The sequence below is a fragment of the Dermacentor variabilis genome, chromosome 7 (genome assembly GCF_050947875.1).
Source record: "Dermacentor variabilis isolate Ectoservices chromosome 7, ASM5094787v1, whole genome shotgun sequence".
In the NCBI taxonomy this organism is placed as follows: domain Eukaryota; kingdom Metazoa; phylum Arthropoda; class Arachnida; order Ixodida; family Ixodidae; genus Dermacentor; species Dermacentor variabilis.
The window spans coordinates 45,926,707-45,948,069 of NC_134574.1; the positions used below are offsets into that span (position 1 = coordinate 45,926,707).

The following is a 21,363-nucleotide window of genomic DNA, read 5'->3' on the forward strand; positions in this document are numbered from 1 at the left end:
TGCATACCTAACGGCACACCAGCGTTATGTGTGTTATATAATTCACGAAAGAGTTTCCACGCTTCCTCACACTTTTGCTGTGATAGCAAGTATATGCAAACTACAAACAAATTTTCGCGATCGCCGTCAGCGTGGGCGTCGCCATGTGGCCGCGCATAATATTAAGTATATGCATGGAATATGCTTATCCATGCCGTACAAGTGGGTAATACTGGTTCACTATTCAGTCACTAATGTTGTTCATACCAGGTCTTAGGTTCTTTAGTAAATGTTATTTTTCAGACTTTTGAAAAATTCCAAGCAACAAACAAACACATAGAAATAAATCAATGACAATGGATGCCTGTTATGTTTAATCTTCTCAGAAAAAACAATTTTGTTAAAGTGAAGCAAGCTATCGGTGCCGAAATCTGAAAGTGATGTCATTTTATTGGCACAGCTCTTTTTGGGCAGTGGTGCAGGAACGTGTGCGATGTCATTACTGGCCTTACACGGTGTGCAGAAAATTTTGAAGGTGCCATAAATTTTCACGTACCCGCATATTTCGCATGCTCTTCATGGAAGCCACGTGTAGTTAGAACACCGCCTGAGAAGCTAAAGCACAACGCTAAAGCTTGCTATCGCGGTCATTGCGGCGCCTGTCGGGTGAAACTCACCACTTCAGTCACGACTCCCCCCTCATTTTTCAAACTGTTTCACTTAAGCTCAGAAATGCTACTTTCGCTTTCTGTAGGTCAATATATAACAGATTTGTAAATTACTTTTTCGTGACCGAGTGATTTCTGTGTCGCGTGGCTTTAAAACTGATTGAACAGCCTTTCTTTCCCTTTGATGCGGCTAAAGACGTACTTACTTATCGAGGCTTTCATTGCATTTTTTGCTTCGTTATTGTCGGTAAGGCAAAGGTAGTGTGATAAGAACATCCCAGCGCCAAAATAAAATTCTTTTTGATAGATATCCCGCACCTACTAAAAATAATCAACTTTTTTACTCATTTCAGACACCTAACCTTTATTTGCTATTCACAGCGGCTACTGTCTCTTTTATTTGTTCATGAATTCTCATGCAACTTAGCATGCTTATACGGTAATATTTCTTTAACCGACTATTTTGACTGTAGGGTAACGTGAAGAAATATTGAACTCAACGTACCGTCTCTCACGAACTTTAGAGAAATACTTTGCTTCCGCCACTAAAAGAAATTTAACAAGCAATGAGGAGTTAGCTTAGTTTTATCAACGCCGCTCAGCTATATATAACATTTGCTTGAACAGTCTACATCTCGATAATCAAGAAAGGAGAATTTGTCCACTTGCTTAGGCCTTCATACTTGGACACATTTGCTTGAACCCAAAGTATATAACACACATTTCAATTTCATGCACTTTGAAGTTTTGCAAACTTGCGAATGCATCAAACCGCCGCCATACTGACATGCATGGCTCATATCATTTTCTTCTCCGGCAGATTGAACCTGAACTTTACGGATGTGGTTTTACTGAGCGATGTAAACAGTATCAAGAAATCCTGCAGAAATAGCGATGGACTGTACCGTTCTGGTTGTTTTATCGTCGGTCGCGACTACAAAAAAAGTAAGACAAAACATGAATTCTAATGCGACTACTTTTTTTTTTACTGCTCTAGTGCTCTTAGGGACAAATTACGTTCTAAGCTTTTGTCGCCTCTTCGCGGAGTATTGCTAAAACTAATACAGCGGTAACTTAGTGCCACATGAGATCGAAATGCGTTAGCGTTACGTCGCACCTCTTTGAGATCCTGGATACATTATTTAAGCCACATTCACCACATTGCAGTGTTTTTCAGTAGCTCACTCGAGACACGTCCTTCCTCTCCGTGGAGCTAATTAAAACTGACGGTGGTCCTGAGAACCGACTGTGAGTTGCATTAAATATGTATCATACATGTTTATCTTTACCAGCTAATAAGCTTCCCACACTTCCCACAGACACCCGTTTTCCCTTTTCAACACGCCTAATGCTAACGCAAGAATAAAGATGCTCATCGATCACAAGATTACACAACAGAACGTATTCACTCCCATAAGATTAATTTTCCACGGCCTCAATCTTTCGAACTGCAACTCCGACGGCACCACGAAAATAAGATTGAGACAGATTTCGAGGGTCAATTGATGACGCAAATTCTGATAACAGTGATTCGTAAGGCAACGAAGGTTCTGCTACAAATTAAGAGGGTACTTGAAATTGCGCCCAGTTCTCTACAACTCAGAAGTTGAGAGCTGGTATAGAGAGCGCTTTGTGAGAAGATTAGAAACTCACAAAAAGTAGTTTTTGTAGGTTCCTCGGAAAAGACCTTTGAAAATCCCATGGAAGTAGGTCCTGCGTTGACACTAAAGGAATGAAATATAGATAGTGAGACATTTATGAGTACATTATGATTCCAGAACTGTATCGCGAATAACATTGCGCTAGACATGACATTTTTTGCTACCATTTCATGTCAAAGTTTGTCAGAAACTGGACACAGCATTAATTATATTCAGGCTAACTTAAATTTGCAACTATCGTAGGATGGATAGGGCCTAAAAATAAATGCTGGTCGCAGGCCCGAGTACTATACCAAGCATCGTTTTGTGACTTCTCAAATTATTGAAAGATGAATGAGTCAATTTACTAAAAAATAACTTCTGATAAGAATGGGAAATATGCAGTTCTAATCACATTGCTCATATGTTGGCTGTTGGCATACTCGATAAAAACTTGTGCCAGAACCCCTTTCAGAATAAATGTCGACATTAATGCAAATAGCAATGAAGCAATGGAGAGCTGCACGGTACCCCCACCGCAGAAACGCGTCATGCGGGAGGCGTGTGTGCAGCCACGCTCTTCGTTAGTGCTTCCTTCTGGACACGTTGTGCCAGCTAGTGGCGCTGACACGAAGTGCAGACTTGGTGCATTTGTGTTTATGTGATTGGACAAAGTTGGCTGAATCCATAGGACAGGGTGTTCAGTCCGCGCAGCAACTAAGAAGTTATTTCTTTGTGGTTTTCAAAAATGTTGCATATCTTGTGATCCATTTTGGTGTCAGAGAGGTCCATCGCAGAGAAGCATTGATATAACTTGGTGCCAAGAGGCTAAGTGAAATGCAGTACATACCCCATGGTAAATACCCAGTGACCCTTTGTTTCACTGTAGAGTGGCCCATATCTAGTGTGTCACACAGTGACACAATTTAGCATGAAAAGGGGGCACATACCTGGTGGTACATACTTAGTTATACTGTTTATTTGGAACACCGTTCCATGATCACAGTCACAGCCCGTGTTCTACAGATTATACCATGACCACTCCTCAACCCTGGCAAATCTTCATTGGAACTGACAACTTGCCGTCCAATATCACTGGCCAGCTGTTTCAGTAACGTAATGGAGCGAATGGATCATTACACGGTTAGAATGCTATTTGGAATGTTACAACGTCTCTGCAGAGTTAATGGCTACCTTGTGACGCAGACGCTTGTCAACAAATAGCGTTATTGACATTGTAAGGTATGTCAAGCAACAGGAACATCTGAAATAAATAAAACAAAGGTGTCTAGGACAGATTAGATTACGCGGCAATTCTAGACTTCTTAGAAGCTGTAGGGATTGGTGGAGACGCCTTCCGCTGGACACGCAGCTATCTTAAATTAATGTCTGTTAAATTTGATTGAAAACGGACCAACGCGGTGTAGCTATACAAGTAGCGGAGTACCGCAAGGCGGAGTACTCAGCCCTACCCTGTTCAAGATTGTGCTAGTTGGTCTCCCTGATTCGTTACCGCAAACCGTAATGCTTTCCGTATAGGCAGTCGGCATTTAGAAATGGGCTTGAGTAGTGACACATGTACAATCCACGTATGACTCTGAGGGCTTCAACAGCCGTGTAAACACACCTAACCAGGCAAGGCCTGAAGCTTTCGCCTGGGAAGTGTGCACTGGTTGCTTTTACTCTGAAAGCGATGGCCCCATATGTTTTGCGGATTAGTGATAAAACTGCACCATACAGACGATTGGGCCGATTTACTGGCGTCATCATTGATAGAGGCATGTCATGGCACCATCACGTCTCGTACATGACAAAGCGTTTGGCAGCCATTGTGGGCTATGTCCTTTTCTTGGCGGGAAGTCCTGGGATGCCACAGTACCATCAATGTCACAATTATATAAAGCACTCGTTTTTGGCTTCTTGCGGCACAGCTTACCTGTATTAGGAAATACTTGCACTACGAATATCCGCAGACTACAGAGTGCGCAAGCCCAAGCACCCGGAACTTGCCTTGGTCTCCCAAAAACTACGTCATCGATTGCGACAGTGGCCATTGCCAGAGGCGCTCCTTTGACAGTCTACATTGCTACAGATGCCCTGAGAGCACACATGCGGGCCCCTGACTCCGATTCCCTCGCACCATTTGGCTTACTTGCCGGCAAAGAGGCCACATTCAACATTTGCCAAAAGAATTATGAGACATCAGTCCTACTTGCCATCACAATTCACACCTACTACACGATTATCAGACTCAATGTCACGTCTGCATAGGCCGCTAGTGCACTGGCAATTCCAGGAATAAAAGAAAGCTAAAACGCCGTTGCAAGCTATGAAACAATCAACTTTGGAACACATTAACAACATGCACAGATTCCAGCAACATGTCTACACAGATGGTTCGGCGCAACTCAGCAGCTCTGCTGCTGCAGTCATCATCCCGGCACACTCTGAAAAAATCAAACTTCATGTGTGACCACATCAACGGGTACACAGTTGCGGCACTCCATGCTGCATCTGGTTTCACTAATAAGGAACCACCGCAACAATAGACAGTCTTTAGTGACTCTAAGACGGCCCTTCAGTACATACAAAGCCCAATGCTGCACAGACCCAATGAACAATTGCCGCAGAAATTCGACAGATATATCATCGAAGCCATGACAAGGAACACAACACAATTTTTCAATGGTTTCCAGGACATTGCAGCCTAAGTGGGAATGACCACGCCGGCGTAGCCATCCACATGAACGTGCGGAGTCCGCTTTCGCGAACAGGCACTGCGACTGGTCTGCATTTAATGTACCGTGAATGTACTTTGCCCCTGTGGGCCTAGAATGTTTTCACTACGTGTCGTTTCCGTTCGTTATTTCCGGATATACGTATGCATCTACCGGCTGGGTGGCCCCGACATGAACAGACAACGCTGTACCATCTGTGGCTAGGCGTCGCAGTTACGAACGCATATGCCTTCCTTATTGGTTTGAACAACAGTCCCACGTCCGAGACGTGCAGCAGCGAAGAGACGCTCGCACTCATTATCAGTATCTTTTCACGATATACTGCCCAGGGACAAGTGATGTCCAGAGTGCTGGACCAGATAGTCAATCGTCCACTATCAAAACTATATGCTTTAGGTCAATTCTTCGAAAAAAACACCCGTGCTCAAGGCCCCGCTTGCGTTAGTAACGTTCCTGCGGTCTACAGGCCTTCACGATAGACTTTAAAAAAGCCGCCCCCTACCACTGTATAGTGCACGCGGTTTGCTTATGCTCCTTTCTTTCTATCTCTTTATCTCCCCCTTCCACTCCTTTTCCTTCTTTTATCCCCCTACTCCTTCACCCAGTGCAAGGTAGCCGACCGTAACTCCCTTTGGTTAACCTCCCTGCATTTGTATACATCATTTTCTATACACATTAAAGTTTTGCGTACACCATTTCCTGAGTGCACGACCTTTTCCTCATTTATTTCCACTATAATCTCACGCATCGGCATGCTTCTGTGCTATTGAAATATTTTATGTGTATTTGGGCTGTAAGCATCTTGTTCTAATTGTTTTCAGGGCTGGCAACGCAAAACGGGGAATGCTGGATTGGAAACAAGCGGTATTGCATGAGCGTGCTACGCGACCTTGGTTTTGCAAAAACCTCAATGGAGGAACGCGTGATGGTGAGAACAAATTACCTCGATGTATAAAAAGGGATATTGTTCTGTCGGGTACGTAAATATCGCAAAACAACCGTATACTACGAATAAATGACTCAAAAGGCTGCCATCTCTGGTTTTACGTTGTTTTGAAGCAGCCTGGCTTGGTCGAAATTCGCATAGGATATAGAGCATAACGTTGCAATGACCGTGCGAAGCAACACTAAAAAAAACAACATAAGAATGGATACAGCCATCAAATCACCTATGACTCTAAAGATGGCCCTTGTATACGACTCTTAGACAGGACAAACTTCCATAACAAGGCGCGACGAAGAGGAAACCTGAAACCGCAAGTGCACTTTGCCTGGGTAAATCTGGTATAAATGTGTCTGCACACCATGAATCGCTTTTCTCAATTAAATAGTGATGTTCCTAAGTAATTAAAATGGCTCTCTCTCTTAGTTTAGACCTGCCCGCTGTCCTAAATCTTTTTGGGAAGGTCTCGTATGTTGCATATTTCTGCTGCATGGGTGTCGTATGCTGTATGGCGCATGTTATGCTGCATATTTATTAGAAAATTTTGTTACTCAATGTTATGTCTGTCATGTGTTTTTCATATCTTTCGCGCTTATTCATGCATACAAATCAATGCATGAAGTTTTCATTACAAATATTTGTAGCATTGACCACCAACTGAAAGAAAAAGCAAATGCAATTTTCTCATTTCACAGCATTCTGCATAAAAAGCGAGATCTCTGGTAAACTTCTTTTCAAGAATAACATCGTCTTCTAACCGGAATGGTAGATATGTAAAGGCCATGGTGGTTACCTTCAGTCATACGCATGCAGACAAGCCTCACATATGCCGGTGTTTGCTACCTCAATCCCCCAAAACGAAAAAAAAGTTTGTCAACATTTACTCGTATAATGTGAAAATACGTTCAGGAGCTGTTCCCGAATTCTCTTTAAACGCGATGTATTTCTTTACCTAGTCGTAGCCAAGCTTAGAACAAGGTCACGCCCAAGGACGCGCCACTTTTGTCTCCAAAACACGTGAGCCGATGCTGGAGATGCGGCAGCTCAAAAAAACACCGTACATAGGCCAAACCAACATTGCATAGAGTGCAAAATTATAAAGCCTGCGGCTGCAGCAGATTCACGTGAGCGTAGACTTGATTTCGAACAGCACCACACAGTCGTTGTCATGATGGCGTCGTCATTCCATAGCCGCCATTTCATTGGTTCATGACACTTTTTTTATTGATATGATATAAGGAGATGTTGGCGCAAAATTTAAGGCGCCGGCTACTCCTCATCTCTTGAGTGGTGCTGTCATACATCGTACAGGGTTCAAGGTTACATATCAAATAGTCTTTTCACACAAGCACCAGGGCTTATCACGCAACGTTTAGACAGGAAGACTATGACGTAAAGAACACATGGTACGTACAATATACAATGTAAATGTAGATGAAAGTCTCAAAAGTACAAATGATGTTGTCACCTAATAACACATTGTCTAGTCAGCGGGTGGTAGATACATCGTGTAAATGCATTATCACATACAGTCACAACAGAACAGTCAACATAATTCACAAACAGATCGATATATACAGTAACAATGAAATGAAGGGAACAATGAAAGCACTAATAACGTCGAGCAATGCCGCTGTCTTCAAGAAAAGTCTTTAGTGCTTTTAAAGCACTCTTCTGCAAGGCCGTTGTTGGTCAAGAGCCCAAAACTTTCCTTAAACTGAAAGGTCTGCGGTCTAATTTAATTAGCGCTGATTTAAGTCGGCTTCTTGGTGTGTCGTGATGCGGGCAATCTAGAAGGAGGTGATATATATCTTCGTCTACAAATCCACAATCACATTCGGGGGTTTCCGCACGGCCAATTCTGTGTAAGAAATGCTTTGTGTAGGCAGTGCCTAGCCTTAATCGATGAATAAGGGTTTCCATAGTTTTATCTAATGACAATGAGAATTTGAATTCAATAAATGGATCAATATGGTATAAGTCCGAGCTTTTAGAATTCTGGTAAAACCAAGTGTTTCTAGACATTTTGAGAGACGTTGTCCTTATAATGCAGCGTAATTCATCATTTGATATTGGGAGCGGAGCCGTATCGTCTTTGAGGTGTGCTTGTCGTGCTGCTACATCGGCTGCTGTGTTGCCAGGAATGTCGCAATGCCCTGGTATCCACTGAAATGCTATTGCATGTTTCGCTTCGCTTGCCTTTGTGAGGTCTTTAAGTGTTTCATATATTATACTGTCACTGAATGTTTTCTCCTTTGCGTTGCAGAGTGATGTTAGAGCCGCCTGTGAATCGCTGAAAATTACCCATTTTTGCGCATCTCTTACTGACAATATAAATTTTATCGCACATAGGATTGCGAACAGTTCAGCCGTTGTAGACGAAGTCGCATGAGATAACTTAAATGATTCTTGTTTGTTGAGCTGCAGTATAATGAATGATGATGATGATGAAGACGGGTGAAGGAAAGAGTGGTGAACATGTTGTCAAACAGAGAGTACGACAAGGAAGCGTACTCAGCCCTTTCCTTTTTAACTGCGTCATGGCTGATTTAACAAGAAGGCTGCCATCACAGTTAAAATTTTCACTGTATGCAGATGATGTGTCTATTTGGACATCTGGGTCTAATGTTCAACTACTTCAAATGGCATTGTAAGATGGCATAAATATAATCAACAAATGTTTGAGAGAGAGAGGTATGGTACTATCACATGCAAAGACAGCTGTATTGCCCTCACTCGAAGGCAGTTAAAAAATGTCACTCTTAATCTGGAAGGACACCCTCTAATGATTGTCACACAGCATTGATTTCTAGGCATAATACTCGATAGGCCCCCACATAAGTACTCGATCCTGGGCACCCCACATAAAGAAACTCGAAAACGAGGTCAATGCCGTAGTGACTGTACTTCGCAGACTTGCAGGCACATCATGGGGCGGATCAGTATCGTCCATGCTGACTGTTTACAATAAATTAATACGACAAAAAGGTGCGTATTCCGCGCCCATCTTACACGGACTTTCCCAAACGTAATAAGAGCGACTTCAAAGACTTTTAGCTAGAGGACTACGCCTATGTCTAGGAATTCCGCGAGCGACTTCTAGTTCTCTTGTAATAGCTGAGGCTCGCCAATCACCATTTCCAGTTATGCGAACTACACAAACATGCCGGCATTATTTCCGTCTTCAAACCCAGCATAAAAACCACCAATTGGCTGTAGACATAACGAAACGAGATAGAAGTTATGTTCATATAGAAATTCAAGAACATCTTCATATATTACCAAGAAATGAATTTTGGAACTCAGACATCGAATGCCCTCCATGGCTGCTTACAGTTCGAAAAATCGAATTGTCAGTAGATGGGATATTCAGCAAAAGAGACATGTTCATTCGAGCTGCTCACCAACTAGCGCCGTACCAGATATATATACGGTATTCAGGACACACACACGTCTATACAGATGGCTCCAGTACAGCAACCTCTTCAACTTCATCATGACAATCTTATCATTCTCCTGTTCTCATGTCATCATCTTAATCCCATCATTTTTGCTTTGTTGCTGTCGGTGAGTTGTCAGGTCCTCATCACGCCGTCTCAAACCCGTCGTTGTCGTAATTCCATCCTCCTCAAACCATTGCCAACTTCGCGTAGTCATCACAAAGTCACCGCGATGCAATTATGGTGGTTATGTTTTCATTCTTTTTCATAGCAATTGTACTATCGGTAATCATTGTCATCATAGCTTTTTGGTCACACCGCCATCATAATTTCACATTGATCATAACTTTCTCGCCGTACCATCGCCGCCATACAGAGCTCGTTGTCGTTATGCCGTAGTCATACTGTTGTACTCATTTCAACATGGTCTCTCCAGCGATATGACAGCAGCAGCGGTATCGCATTGAGTCGCACGTTCGTCGTCAGACTACCGTAGTCATTGCATAGTCATCATGCAGTAGTCTTTGCAACGTCGTTATCATACCATGGTCCTTACGCCACCATCTTGACGCTATTATAATACCATCATTGTCACTCTAGCGCTATCACTTGATGGTCGTCATCGTCCCACGGTCGCAGCTCTCTACCCACATTTGCGTCATCTATTCCTTTCAGGAATGCATCGCATGGATAACATAATCATGACAGATGGTTCCTTCCCTAATTTTTAAATGCTTATTACATACTTTCTTTCAACAAGCAATTTTTTAAGCACGAACAACGATAATAAGGCACCGCGGTGGCTTAGAGTCTAAGCGTAGTGCTGCTAAGCGCGACGTTACGGGCGGAAATGCCAACAATGAAGTCGGATTTTAATGGGGGTTAAACGTTAAAACGTCCCTGCACAGTGCATTGGGCGCACGGCAAAAAACTTGAGGTGTTCTCATTTAACCCGGAGTACCCCACTACGCAGTATCTCATACTGAGATCGGGCTTTGTGCACCTAAAGCTCTAAAACTTCTTAAACAAGAACAATATTCGTTCAAGCCGCCGAGCAGAACTAAAAGCCAAATGGCGGCAAAATGTGTTTCTTCTGACTGGGTGCATGTTACCGTATACACACACAAATACACTGAAGCTCATTATTGAGTGATAAATGCGCAAAAAATAATTGCGCTGAGCAGTGTTTTATTACTTACAAATCATCAAAGAACCGGCACGTGTACAGCTAAAATTATTATTTTACTCGGGCTTAGCTTCTAGAATGTGCTAAATGCTGGCACAGTCCTAGTCCTGGAGTTTCATGCCCGTACCAGCCCACCAATGCAGTGAATCATTGTGTTCGTGAAATTCTGTTCGCGTCCTTAGGATGTGAATATATGCGGGCTTTCATCATTACGCATCTAAAATGAGTAGTGACTTGGCATTAGCGACTGATCTTATTTTCCATAAAATGAGGGTCTTATACTTAGAAACGTTAGAAAAGATATGGGCCAGTGTTATTGCTGCATAAAAATTTACCATCATAGCCTTTCTACGAATTATTTTGATCTCATTTTCAAGAAGCCGTATGTTTCCTGACGTCACAGCAGTGGAAGTCGTCACATTGGAGCAAGACATCGCGACGTCTTGGCTTTCGTCCGGGCTTGCTCATTGCTATGTCAGCTTACTACATCGGGCCGAGGAATTAGTAGCGGCAGAACGCACGACCGATTCAGCCGGAGCTAAGGCTGAATCGCCGCATTGTCGTGCTCTACAGCGAAAAACTCCCATCTCACGAAATTAGTACGGATACAGTTTCAATCGCACAGTTTTGGTTTTGTTGCCTAGAAATAAAGCAGTGAAACATTTATGACACTCCAAGGCTACTCAACTGTTCTGATGGCAGGCGGATTGATAGGTCCTGAACTTTCACTTAGCGCAAATATTGGAAGTCGGAAACGCAAATCAGTACTCGTTGAAAGCGATGCCAATAACACAAGCCCTTCACTGAGAAATGCCGTTACATGTCATGGAGAAACAGGAGAAAAACTACATTTGTTGCTTTCTGTGGCTCAAGGTATCTTACAGAGCATAAAAGACGGTAGAAATAGCAAAATGTGATATCGTCTCTTTCTAAATTACAGGATGACTTCCGTCAACTTGATGCCAGGATAAACGACATAAAGGGCCAGGCTGTGCACATTCGCCCGCTCATCCTATCCTGCGTCGCCAGCAACATAATGTCCTTTTTCTAGCCTAACGGACTTGTTGGCGACGACGAGGGTTTACGTAAGGTGACCAGTATTCTAGACAGGATGAGAACCATAATTCTGGGAGGTGCAGTCATTCAGTTCTCACCGAGCCTGATCCGAAACCTGTTCTACCACATTCCTTTCTCAAGGAATGGAAAAGTGGATGGGATAATGGATGAGATGGATAACTTTATTCGGTAAGTGAAATGCGTATATTTTAAAATTTTTATGACTTGGAAACCACTTCAGAATAATTGTCTTGCCTCCTAATTTATTGGAATGAATTGAATTAACCTCGAGAGGAGGACATCTGTTGTTAGGAATGCTTCTGGATTACGACTATCATTGTGACTAAAGGCACAGAATTCCCTATGTGGTGACTAACATACCAAAGGTAATTCAGTTAAGGATTCATACTTTCCCAGCTCTGCTATAGCACATCATAATTTGTGCCAGTAGAAGGCCGCGGAGTGGTGAGGCTTTGTTTAAAAAATCGAGCAGATTCAATGAGTTAGATTCTATATACAAAGAAGCTTTGTGTGAGTTAACAAAGCCTTTAAACACAGTACTCGCACGCACGCACGCGAACAAGCATCTGCGCATAGAAATTATACGAAACCTTGTGTAAAGCGGAGTCCCTGACTACTAGCAAGTACTATGGGTGCCTTGAATGCATCATGGTTTCAGATACAGCACACGCGTATGTAGACCAATTTCAATTTTTTCTACCCGCAAGAAGCATTTATTTTCTCATTACCGTGCAGTCGGGGAAACGCGAAGGCGACATTTCTGGTCATTTCATTGCGATAGCCATTATATAGACACAGCAAGCGTTTTTCTGCCGTGAGCGTCGTCGTCGCCGCAAGGTTCCGTATAAAGTCCGAGGGTGATAACACCGTTTCCAGGCGCCCTACGCTGTTTGTGCGAGTAAAGGCGTGCGAGGGGAGCTGACGTGCACGGCTTAATCTCGCCCGCAGGAAGCGCGTCGTCTCCTGTCGTGCGCAAGACACCGAGTTTTGCTAGGAAACGGGGGGGGGGGGGCATTTTCTACTCGGGCTGCATCTGCACATGTGTCCCAGCCGTAGCTTGAAAGCGATCTTCGTTGGTGGCAGAGTCAAGGTGCGTCGGCCGTTTATAGCTTTCTGCGTGGTGTGTTTTCTCGGTGCTCACTTTTTGTTGAAGCGATATGCCGCACGAATGTGACGTCACTCGCTGCTGCTGCACCGTTTACTGACGCTAGCTTTTCGACAGCGAGTTTCCGCGGTCGTCGGGACCGATGTGTTATTGTATGCTGGTGCGCACGTGACACCATGCTTGTTTATTTACTTATTGAATACTACGGACTCAAGGTCAAACTAGGGTGGTAACATTTGTTAAATACAAGCATTAGAGCCTTTTTCATATTACTTTCACTAGTATCAATGTCACGTTTAGTATAAGGGTCCCATATAATGCACGCATATTCTAGCTTTGGTAGCACAAGAGCAGCGTAGAAGAGAAGTTAGCATTATTAGGAGCAGATTTAAGTTTATGTTTCCGGACACGTAGCTTGCGGAAGGCACATGAGCAAACATTATCTATATGAAGATTCCAAGATAGGACAGAAGTCAGTATCGCACCAATATATTTGTAGCAACTTACTTTTCGTAATGGTAAAGACTCTAAGAAGTATATGCAAGTGGATGTTTTTTACAAGTTACTGGAAGCCAGACACATTTGCTCGTATTGAGTGACATTCCCCGTCGTTTACATCATTCATGTATGTTACCTAGACTAGTGTTCAGGTGGTTGCAGTTGTTTGAGCAAATAATTTCTTTAAACAAAGCACAATAATCCGCACACAATGTAATTTCTGAAGCAGGTTCCCCAACGGCAACAATATCAATAATAACAATTACAATAATAATCAAACAGGGACGTCTCCTTTTCCTCTGGATCTCTGGTACTCCTGTGGTCCCCGACTCGTCCCGTTGGCCTGTCCGAAAAACTCCTGTCTCGGTGCATAGGCCCATATCGAGTGCTGCGTGCCGTGACTCCAGTTACGTACGAAATCGCCCCAGTCAGTACCAGTGCCTCATCTGTCCCGGATTCAACTGACGTTTTGCCGCACGGCTCAAACCTTATTGCTCTCCTGTTATCACCGATACTTAGACACCCCGGGACAGTGCTTCTGCCGCCGTGGGTAATGATTCATGCATATTGCGTGTTTCTTGTGGGCGATGCACGCGGGCGCCCCGATGAAGACGACGAACGCTCTCTGGCTTTCGAACTGTCGGCTGAACTGGAAAGCTCTGCAGTTATCTTTTGTAAGTATACATTGTAAATAGTCTCCGGTTCTTAATCCTTCGTTAGTGTAACAATATACAATATAAAGAGCAAACCGCCTGGCACAGTGTCCAGTGCTATATCAGATGCGACAAGAAGGCAATCCGAGAGTTGACGCTGCACATCTATGTTTTGTTGCGGTTAGTTAGGTAGTCTAATTAGTTCATTTATTTAGTGTTCTTATATATACAGTTTTACACGGCCGATAAAAATACTGTCGTTACTTCGTATAGCTGTCCACGAATTTCCTATTGCAATCGATGCTTGGTCTTTCAGGTACAACTGCGACTTTCTTTCCCTGCATGGCCAGCTGTGCCTCTACCGTTTATGCGTGTAGACGAGCGCAAGGAAGGGGGTGGCGCAAGGAAGCCAGCACTGCACCTGCGTAGTCCGTTGTGATTAGTTGGTCTATACACACAGAGAACAGCCAAGTTGCCGCTCCAGCGGTCACAAAACGCGGTAATGTTGGCAAAGAAAATAATCGCTTTTAGTAAGCACGGCAGGTAACGGCTTTCGCTACGCCTAAACAATGCATTGCCTATGCTGTTAAGTTTACTTAACCTAAGATATTGGTATAATGCGTCATGCATTACCACTTCTTTATTATGTACAGTGTTAGCGCAGCAGCCTACTGCTGGCTGCTACTGTAGCTCTTGTATAAAATTAAAGGTAGACCAATTGGTCACTACAAAATCAACACTTTAGACGATTGAAGGTAGGACGACAAGAGAAAGCTACTTCTGGCTACATAATATTTGGTTAAAACACGTTGGCGGGCTAGTTGGTTGGAATCCATGGTAGACTGTATAAGCGCCACTGGACGAGGACAGAAAAAAACAGATACACAGACACAGCGCTTCTGTGAAGCGCTGTGTCTGTGTATCTCACTCACTCTGTTCAAGTGACTTTGTTAATAATTGTCCATAAGCAATTCATTTCACCTGACTTGAAGCCTGGCTAGTTCATTCTTCATGCCTTTGTTTTGTGCAGTTCCGCTTTAGCCTTTCAATTTTAATACTTATTCTTGTGATGTGACACGGAGTAGCCCTCCCCATCCAAAGACGCCAACGTTGGCCAAATATTATCCATGGTAGAGTGTATAAGCGCGACTGGACGAGGGCGTAGAAAGGTGCCCAGGAACAACATCGAAGGTCTTGGTGCTGGAGCACTCGGCAAAACATTGCAGAGAAAAAACAGTGCAAGCCCCCCCCCCCCCCCCCTTCACACACACACACGCGCTCGCGCACACATATAAAAATAATTTCGCGAATACAGGTTCTAACAAAGTATAAAATGTGTACAAATAGAGGATACAAAGGAAATGTGAAGACACAGAAAAGAATTAGTGAAGGACAGAACACACAACAGATGGGAGTTTTAGTTCTGTTATTGAAATGCGTCCGGAACTCCTTTCAGAAAAATATTAAAATTAGGCATGAAGATATCTAGGCACTCTGAATGGGCGTTATGTGTCACCTGCGCCCTAGATAGAGGGTCACAAAAATCGGGAGGCTGAAAGGCGCATTGTTTCCTTGTGCTATTATGCAGTATGTAAAAAGGCACATCAGAAACCAAGTGCGAGCAGCGAATTTTTTCGTCGATTAATATGTGGAGAAAAAGAACATCAATTTTTTTTGTGTCTACAGGTGAGGGCAGCTAACGTAAATGTCTGTGCCAACTCCTTAGAGATGGACGGTTTTCTTACAGAACTGACATCTAAATTTAGATTTCAAATTTTTCTGCCCCCTTTCGAAAAATTCACCATTTGACCTAGAAGTGCCGCCCCAAACGATACAGGCGTGCTCTAGAACGATAGTGCATACGCTCTTATACAAAGTTACAAATGGCCCGGATTGTTTGAAGCCTCTCGTCATTGGACATACTGTGCCAAGCGTTCGAAGTGCACGCTGCCTCGTCTATTGAGAATGGGGCACGAAACTCGGAGAGCTATCGAAATACACTCGAAGGTCCTCTGCTCCCTCAGCTCTTGGCACGAGAACGTCTTTAACGCTATACGGAAATAAGGTCCCATTTGTCTTTCGCGTGAAGCTGACAAATATCGTATTTCATGGATTCATGGCCAGCTTCTATGGCCAGCAATATTCGCATTGTCCTTCTGATAACTGGCACAATCATTAACATTTTTACTGCTTTGAAAAGTTTCGCGTCATGGGCATATAATTTCACTGAAATATTTTTAATGACAGCCGAAACGTCGTCAATAAACAACGAGAAAAGAAGAGGGCCCAGGACAGACCCTTGAGCAACTCCACTTGTAGCCACATAATGTTCTGAGGACTGACAATTTAAGCTAGCGCTGCAGCACCGGTCGTAAAGTTATATTGCCACGTGGTCGTGACGTCAAAGAACACAGTAGCAATACTGTGAAAGGCAAAAACTAGCTTTTATTGGGCGAACCTGTGCCCACAAAACAGGCTACACTTAAAGCACAACGAGAGCGGCGAACACAGTCGGCGATCGTCGTAAATCTGATCAGCGGGTCAAGCGCGTCGGCTTTTATAGAGCAGTCGTCGAATGTTCCAGACTAATCGTTCGGACCCGCGTGCCTTCCACAAAGTTCTACACCATTCGCGTTACGCGATGAAATCAGATAACACAAGGTTCGGCGACAGCAGACAGCCGGGTAGAAGCATCGATAACTTTCCAGAAACGTCGGATACATGCAGGCGTGTCCCTCGCTGTGCGATTACAGTTGTTAAGCGGGGAAACGTGGTCGCCCGATAAAGATAAGTGCACGTGTCAATACCCCCGTCTTAAAAAGCATCGACCCGATGCTGCAAACAAACGAAGGTAATAAAGAGAAGCACTCGTAGCAGAGAAAATAACAAAAATGGCGAAGTTCGTCAGCGTCCGTAAAAGGGTTTAAGGCGCACCACGTGGACCACTTCAGATCGTGCGCGGCGCCGCTGTGAATGCGAAATGCCGTCTGGCACGACCTCATAATCCAGAGCGCCAATACGTCGGATGACCTTGTAGGGTCCGAAATAGCGTCGGAGTAGTTTCTCACTGAGTCCTCGTCGGCGCATCGGGGTCCAGACCCAAACACGGTCGCCAGGTTGGTACTCGACGAAGCGTCGTCGGAGGTTGTAGTGTCGGCTGTCGGTCCTCTGCTGGCTCTTGATTCGCAGGCGGGCGAGCTGTCGGGCTTCTTCGGCGTGCTGGAGATAGCTAGCGACGTCAACATTCTCTTCGTCAGTTACGTGCGGTAGCATGGCGTCAAGAGTCGTCGTCGGGTTCCTGCCGTAAACCAGCTTAAACGGAGTGATCTGTGTTGTTTCTTGCACCGCCGTGTTGTACGCAAAGGTTACGTACGGCAGGACGGCGTCCCACGTCTTGCGTTCGGCGTCGACGTACATTGCTAGCATGTTGGCGAGGGTCTTGTTCAGGCGCTCCGTAAGACCATTCGTCTGCGGATGGTAGGCAGTTGTCCTCCTGTGGCTTGTGGGGCTGTACTGCAAATGGCTTGGGTGAGCTCTGCTGTAAAAGCCGTTCCTCTGTCGGTGATGAGGACTTCTGGGGCACCATGTCGCAGCAGGATGTTCTCCACGAAAAATTTCGCCACTTCGGCTGCGCTGCCTTTTGGTAGAGCTTGAGTTTCAGCAAAACGGGTGAGATAGTCCGTCGCCACGACGATCCACTTATTCCCGGATGTTGATATCGGAAACGGCCCTAACAAGTCCATCCCAATCTGCTGGAATGGTCGGCGCGGGGGTTCGATCGGCTGTAGCAATCCTGCTGGCCTTGTCGGTGGTGTCTTGCGTCGTTGACAGTCTCGGCATGTCTTGACGTAACGGGCGACGTCGGCGGTCAGACGCGGCCAGTAATACCTTTCCTGTATCCTCGACAGCGTCCGGGAGAATCCGAGGTGCCCAGCGGTTGGATCGTCGTGTAGGGCGTGCAGTATTTCTGGACGCAGCGCTGACGGTACAACAAGAAGGTAGCTGGCGCGGACTGGTGAGAAGTTCTTCTTCACGAGCAGGTTGTTTTGTAGCGTGAACGAAGACAACCCGCGCTTAAATGCCCTAGGGACAACGTCGGTGTTCCCTTCCAAATACTCGACGAGGCCTTTTAGCTCCGGGTCGGCTCGCTGCTGTTTAGTGAAGTCTTCCGCGCTTATTATCCCAAGGAAGGCGTCGTCGTCCTCGTCGTCTTGCGGCGGGGGATCGATGGGGGCGCGCGATAAGCAGTCTGCGTCGGAGTGTTTTCTTCCGGACTTGTATACTACCGTGACGTCATATTCTTGAAGTCTGAGGCTCCACCGCGCCAGCCGTCCTGAAGGGTCCTTTAAGTTAGCTAGCCAACACAATGCGTGATGGTCACTGACGACTTTGAATGGCCTGCCATAGAGGTAAGGGCGGAATTTAGCTGTAGCCCAAATGATGGCAAGGCATTCCTTTTTAGTCGTAGAATAGTTGCTTTCCGCTTTTGACAGCGACCGGCTAGCATACGATATCACCCTTTCAAGTCCCTCTTTCCTCTGGACTAGGACGGCACCGAGGCCTAGGCTACTGGCGTCAGTGTGGATTTCGGTATCGGCGTCCTTATCGAAGTGTGCAAGTACCGGCGGCGACTGCATGCGTCGTTTGAGTTCTTGAAATGCCTTGGCCTGCGGCGTTTCCCACTTGAACGCGACGTCACATTTGGTTAGATGTGTTAGCGGCTCCGCGATGCGTCAAAAGTCCTTGACAAAGCGCCTATAGTAGGCACACATGCCAAGGAATCTGCGCACTGCCTTTTTGTCGGTTGGCTGCGGGAACTTTACGATGGCAGCTGTCTTCTGTGGGTCGGGGCGTACTCCTTATTTGCTGGTCACGTGGCCTAGGAACAAAAGCTCACCGTAAGCGAAACGGCACTTCTCCGGCTTCAGAGTGAGCCCTGATGACTTGATGGCTTCTAACACTGTCGCAAGCCGCCTAAGGTGCTCGTCGAAATTTCCGGCGAACACAACGACGTCATCCAGGTAAACAAGGCACGTCTGCCACATCAGTCCGGCTAACACCGTGTCCATGACGCGCTGAAACGTTGCAGGCGCCGAGCGAAGTCCGAATGGCATGACCTTGAACTCGTAGAGGCCGTCTGGCGTGATGAAGGCAGTCTTTTCGCGATCTCTCTCGTCGACCTCTATTTGCCAGTAGCCAGACTTGAGGTCCATCGACGAGAAGTATTTAGCGTTGCAGAGCCGATCCAATGCGTCGTCAATCCGTGGAAGGGGGTACACATCCTTCTTCGTGATCTTGTTCAGTCGACGATAATCGACGCAGAAGCGTAGGGTTCCGTCCTTTTTCTTTACCAGGACTACAGGAGAGGCCCACAGGCTTTTCGACGGCTGGATGATGTCGTCGCGCAGCATTTCGTCGACTTGTTGCCTAATAGCTTCACGTTCTCGCGCCGAAACTCGGTAAGGGCTCTGGCGGAGTGGTCGAGTACTCTCTTCGGTTATTATGCGATGCTTTGCAACTGGTGTTTGTCGAATCCTCGATGACGTCGAAAAGCAGTCTTTGTATCGTTGGAGAAGACTTCTGATCTGTTGCTGCTTACTCATAGGAAGACTTGGATTCACGTCGAAGTCTGGTTCGGGGACAATTCTCATCGGGGTAGATGCGGCTGAATCCGAGAGGACAAAGGCATTGCTGGTTTCCACAATTTCCTCGATGTATGCGATTGTCGTGCCCTTGTTGATGTGCTTGAACTCTTGGCTGAAGTTGGTTAGCATAACTTCCACTTGCCCTCCGTGGAGTCGAGCGATCCCTCTTGCGACGCAAATTTCACAGTCGAGCAGTAGATGTTGGTCGCCCTCGATGACGCCTTCTACGTCAGCGGGTGTTTCAGTGCCGACGGAAATAATAATGCTGGAACGCGGCGGGATGCTCACTTGATCTTCAAGCACACTCAAGGCGTGGTGACTACGACAGCTCTCCGGCGGTATCGCTTGATCTTGTGACAGCGTTATCGATTTCGACTTCAGGTCGATGATTGCGCCATGTTGATTCAGGAAGTCCATGCCGAGAATGACGTCCCGTGAACACTGTTGGAGGACAACGAAGGTGGCAGGGTAATTCCGGTCATGAACGGTAATTCTTGCCGTGCAGATTCCAGTCGGCGTAATGAGGTGTCCTCCAGCGGTCCGAATTTGGGGGCCCTCCCATGCAGTCTTAACCTTCTTCAACTGGGCGGCGATGTGTCCACTCATTACGGAGTAATCGGCCCCTGTGTCGACTAAGGCAGTGACTGCGTGGCCGTCGAGAAGTACGTCGAGGTCGGTGGTTCTTCGTCTGGCGTTGCAGTTGGGTCTTGGCGTCGGATCACGGCTGCGTCGCGTTGAACTGAAGCTGGAACGTCGCGTCGTCAAGTCGTCTTTCATCGGTGTAGTCTTGGCTTCCTGATTTCGTCGGGACGGCGGCGTGTCGTTATGTCGTCGAGGTAGTTTCTTCGGTGTCCTCGTCGGCGGCGGAGGATCTTCGTCAGTTCGACGAACAGCAACCGCACCTCCATCGGTTGGTGCTTTTAGTTTTCCGGATATGGGCTCGCTGACCGGCCTCGGGCTGGGCCAGTGTATGGTCGGCGCTGCGGCGACAGGTAGCGGCCTGGTGATGGCGAACGCGACGGTCGTCGAGAGCTCCACTGAGAAGCGGCGAGGTAATCGGCGATATCGCGGGGGCGTTCACCTTGCTGCGGGCGCGGAGCGTTCACGGCGAAACCTCGCAGTCCCATCTCCCGGTATGGACATCGTCGGTAAACGTGACCCGCTACTCCGCAGTGGTAGCAGAGCGGGCGGTGGTCAGGAGCGCGCCAAATGTCCGTCTTCCTCGCGTAGGTGCGCTGGGCGACGGGTGGTCGTGCTGGCGGTGGCGGCGGCGGACGACGGAACTGCGGCGTGACAGGGCCCCGGGCGCGGTCGCGGAGGGGGACCTTGACGGCGTGCGACGGCGGCGTAGGTCATCGCTTGCGGCTCAGGCTGGGGCGATTCAGGGGCTACTCCAAGTTGTTGTTGGAGCTCCTCACGCACGACGTCGGCAATCGAAGCCAATTGAGGCTGTGATGGTGGGAACAGCTTTTGTAGCTCCTCCCGCACGACCGCTCGGATAGTCTCGCGCAGGTCGTCGGTGGCCAGTGATTGAACTCCGGCGTAGTTTGTCGAGTTCGTGCGGCGTTCGAATTGCCGGTTTCGCATCTCGAGTGTCTTCTCGATGCTGGTGGCTTCGCGAAGAAACTTGTAGACGGTCTTCGGTGGGCTTCGTACCATTCCTGCAAAAAGTTCTTCCTGCACCTTTGGACCACGCATCAGCAGGCGGACTTTCTTCTCCTCGGGCATTTCAGGGTCGGCGTGGCGGAAGAGACGGCTCATTTCTTCCGTGGAGATCGCGGTCGTCTCATT

The 21,363-nt window shown here is 46.3% G+C and overlaps 1 long non-coding RNA gene across 1 annotated transcript in view; it reads left to right on the forward strand.

Annotated features, from left to right (window-relative positions):
• Nucleotides 1-5,855: 5,855 nt before the first annotated feature.
• The window catches only part of LOC142589015 (uncharacterized), a 39,386-nt gene continuing 23,878 nt past the window's right edge, over nt 5,856-21,363 (forward strand). Inside the window, exons 1-2 of the long non-coding RNA XR_012829776.1 lie at nt 5,856-5,953; nt 11,535-11,839. This is a non-coding gene — a long non-coding RNA (uncharacterized LOC142589015). The remainder of the gene's footprint in view (nt 5,954-11,534; nt 11,840-21,363) is intronic.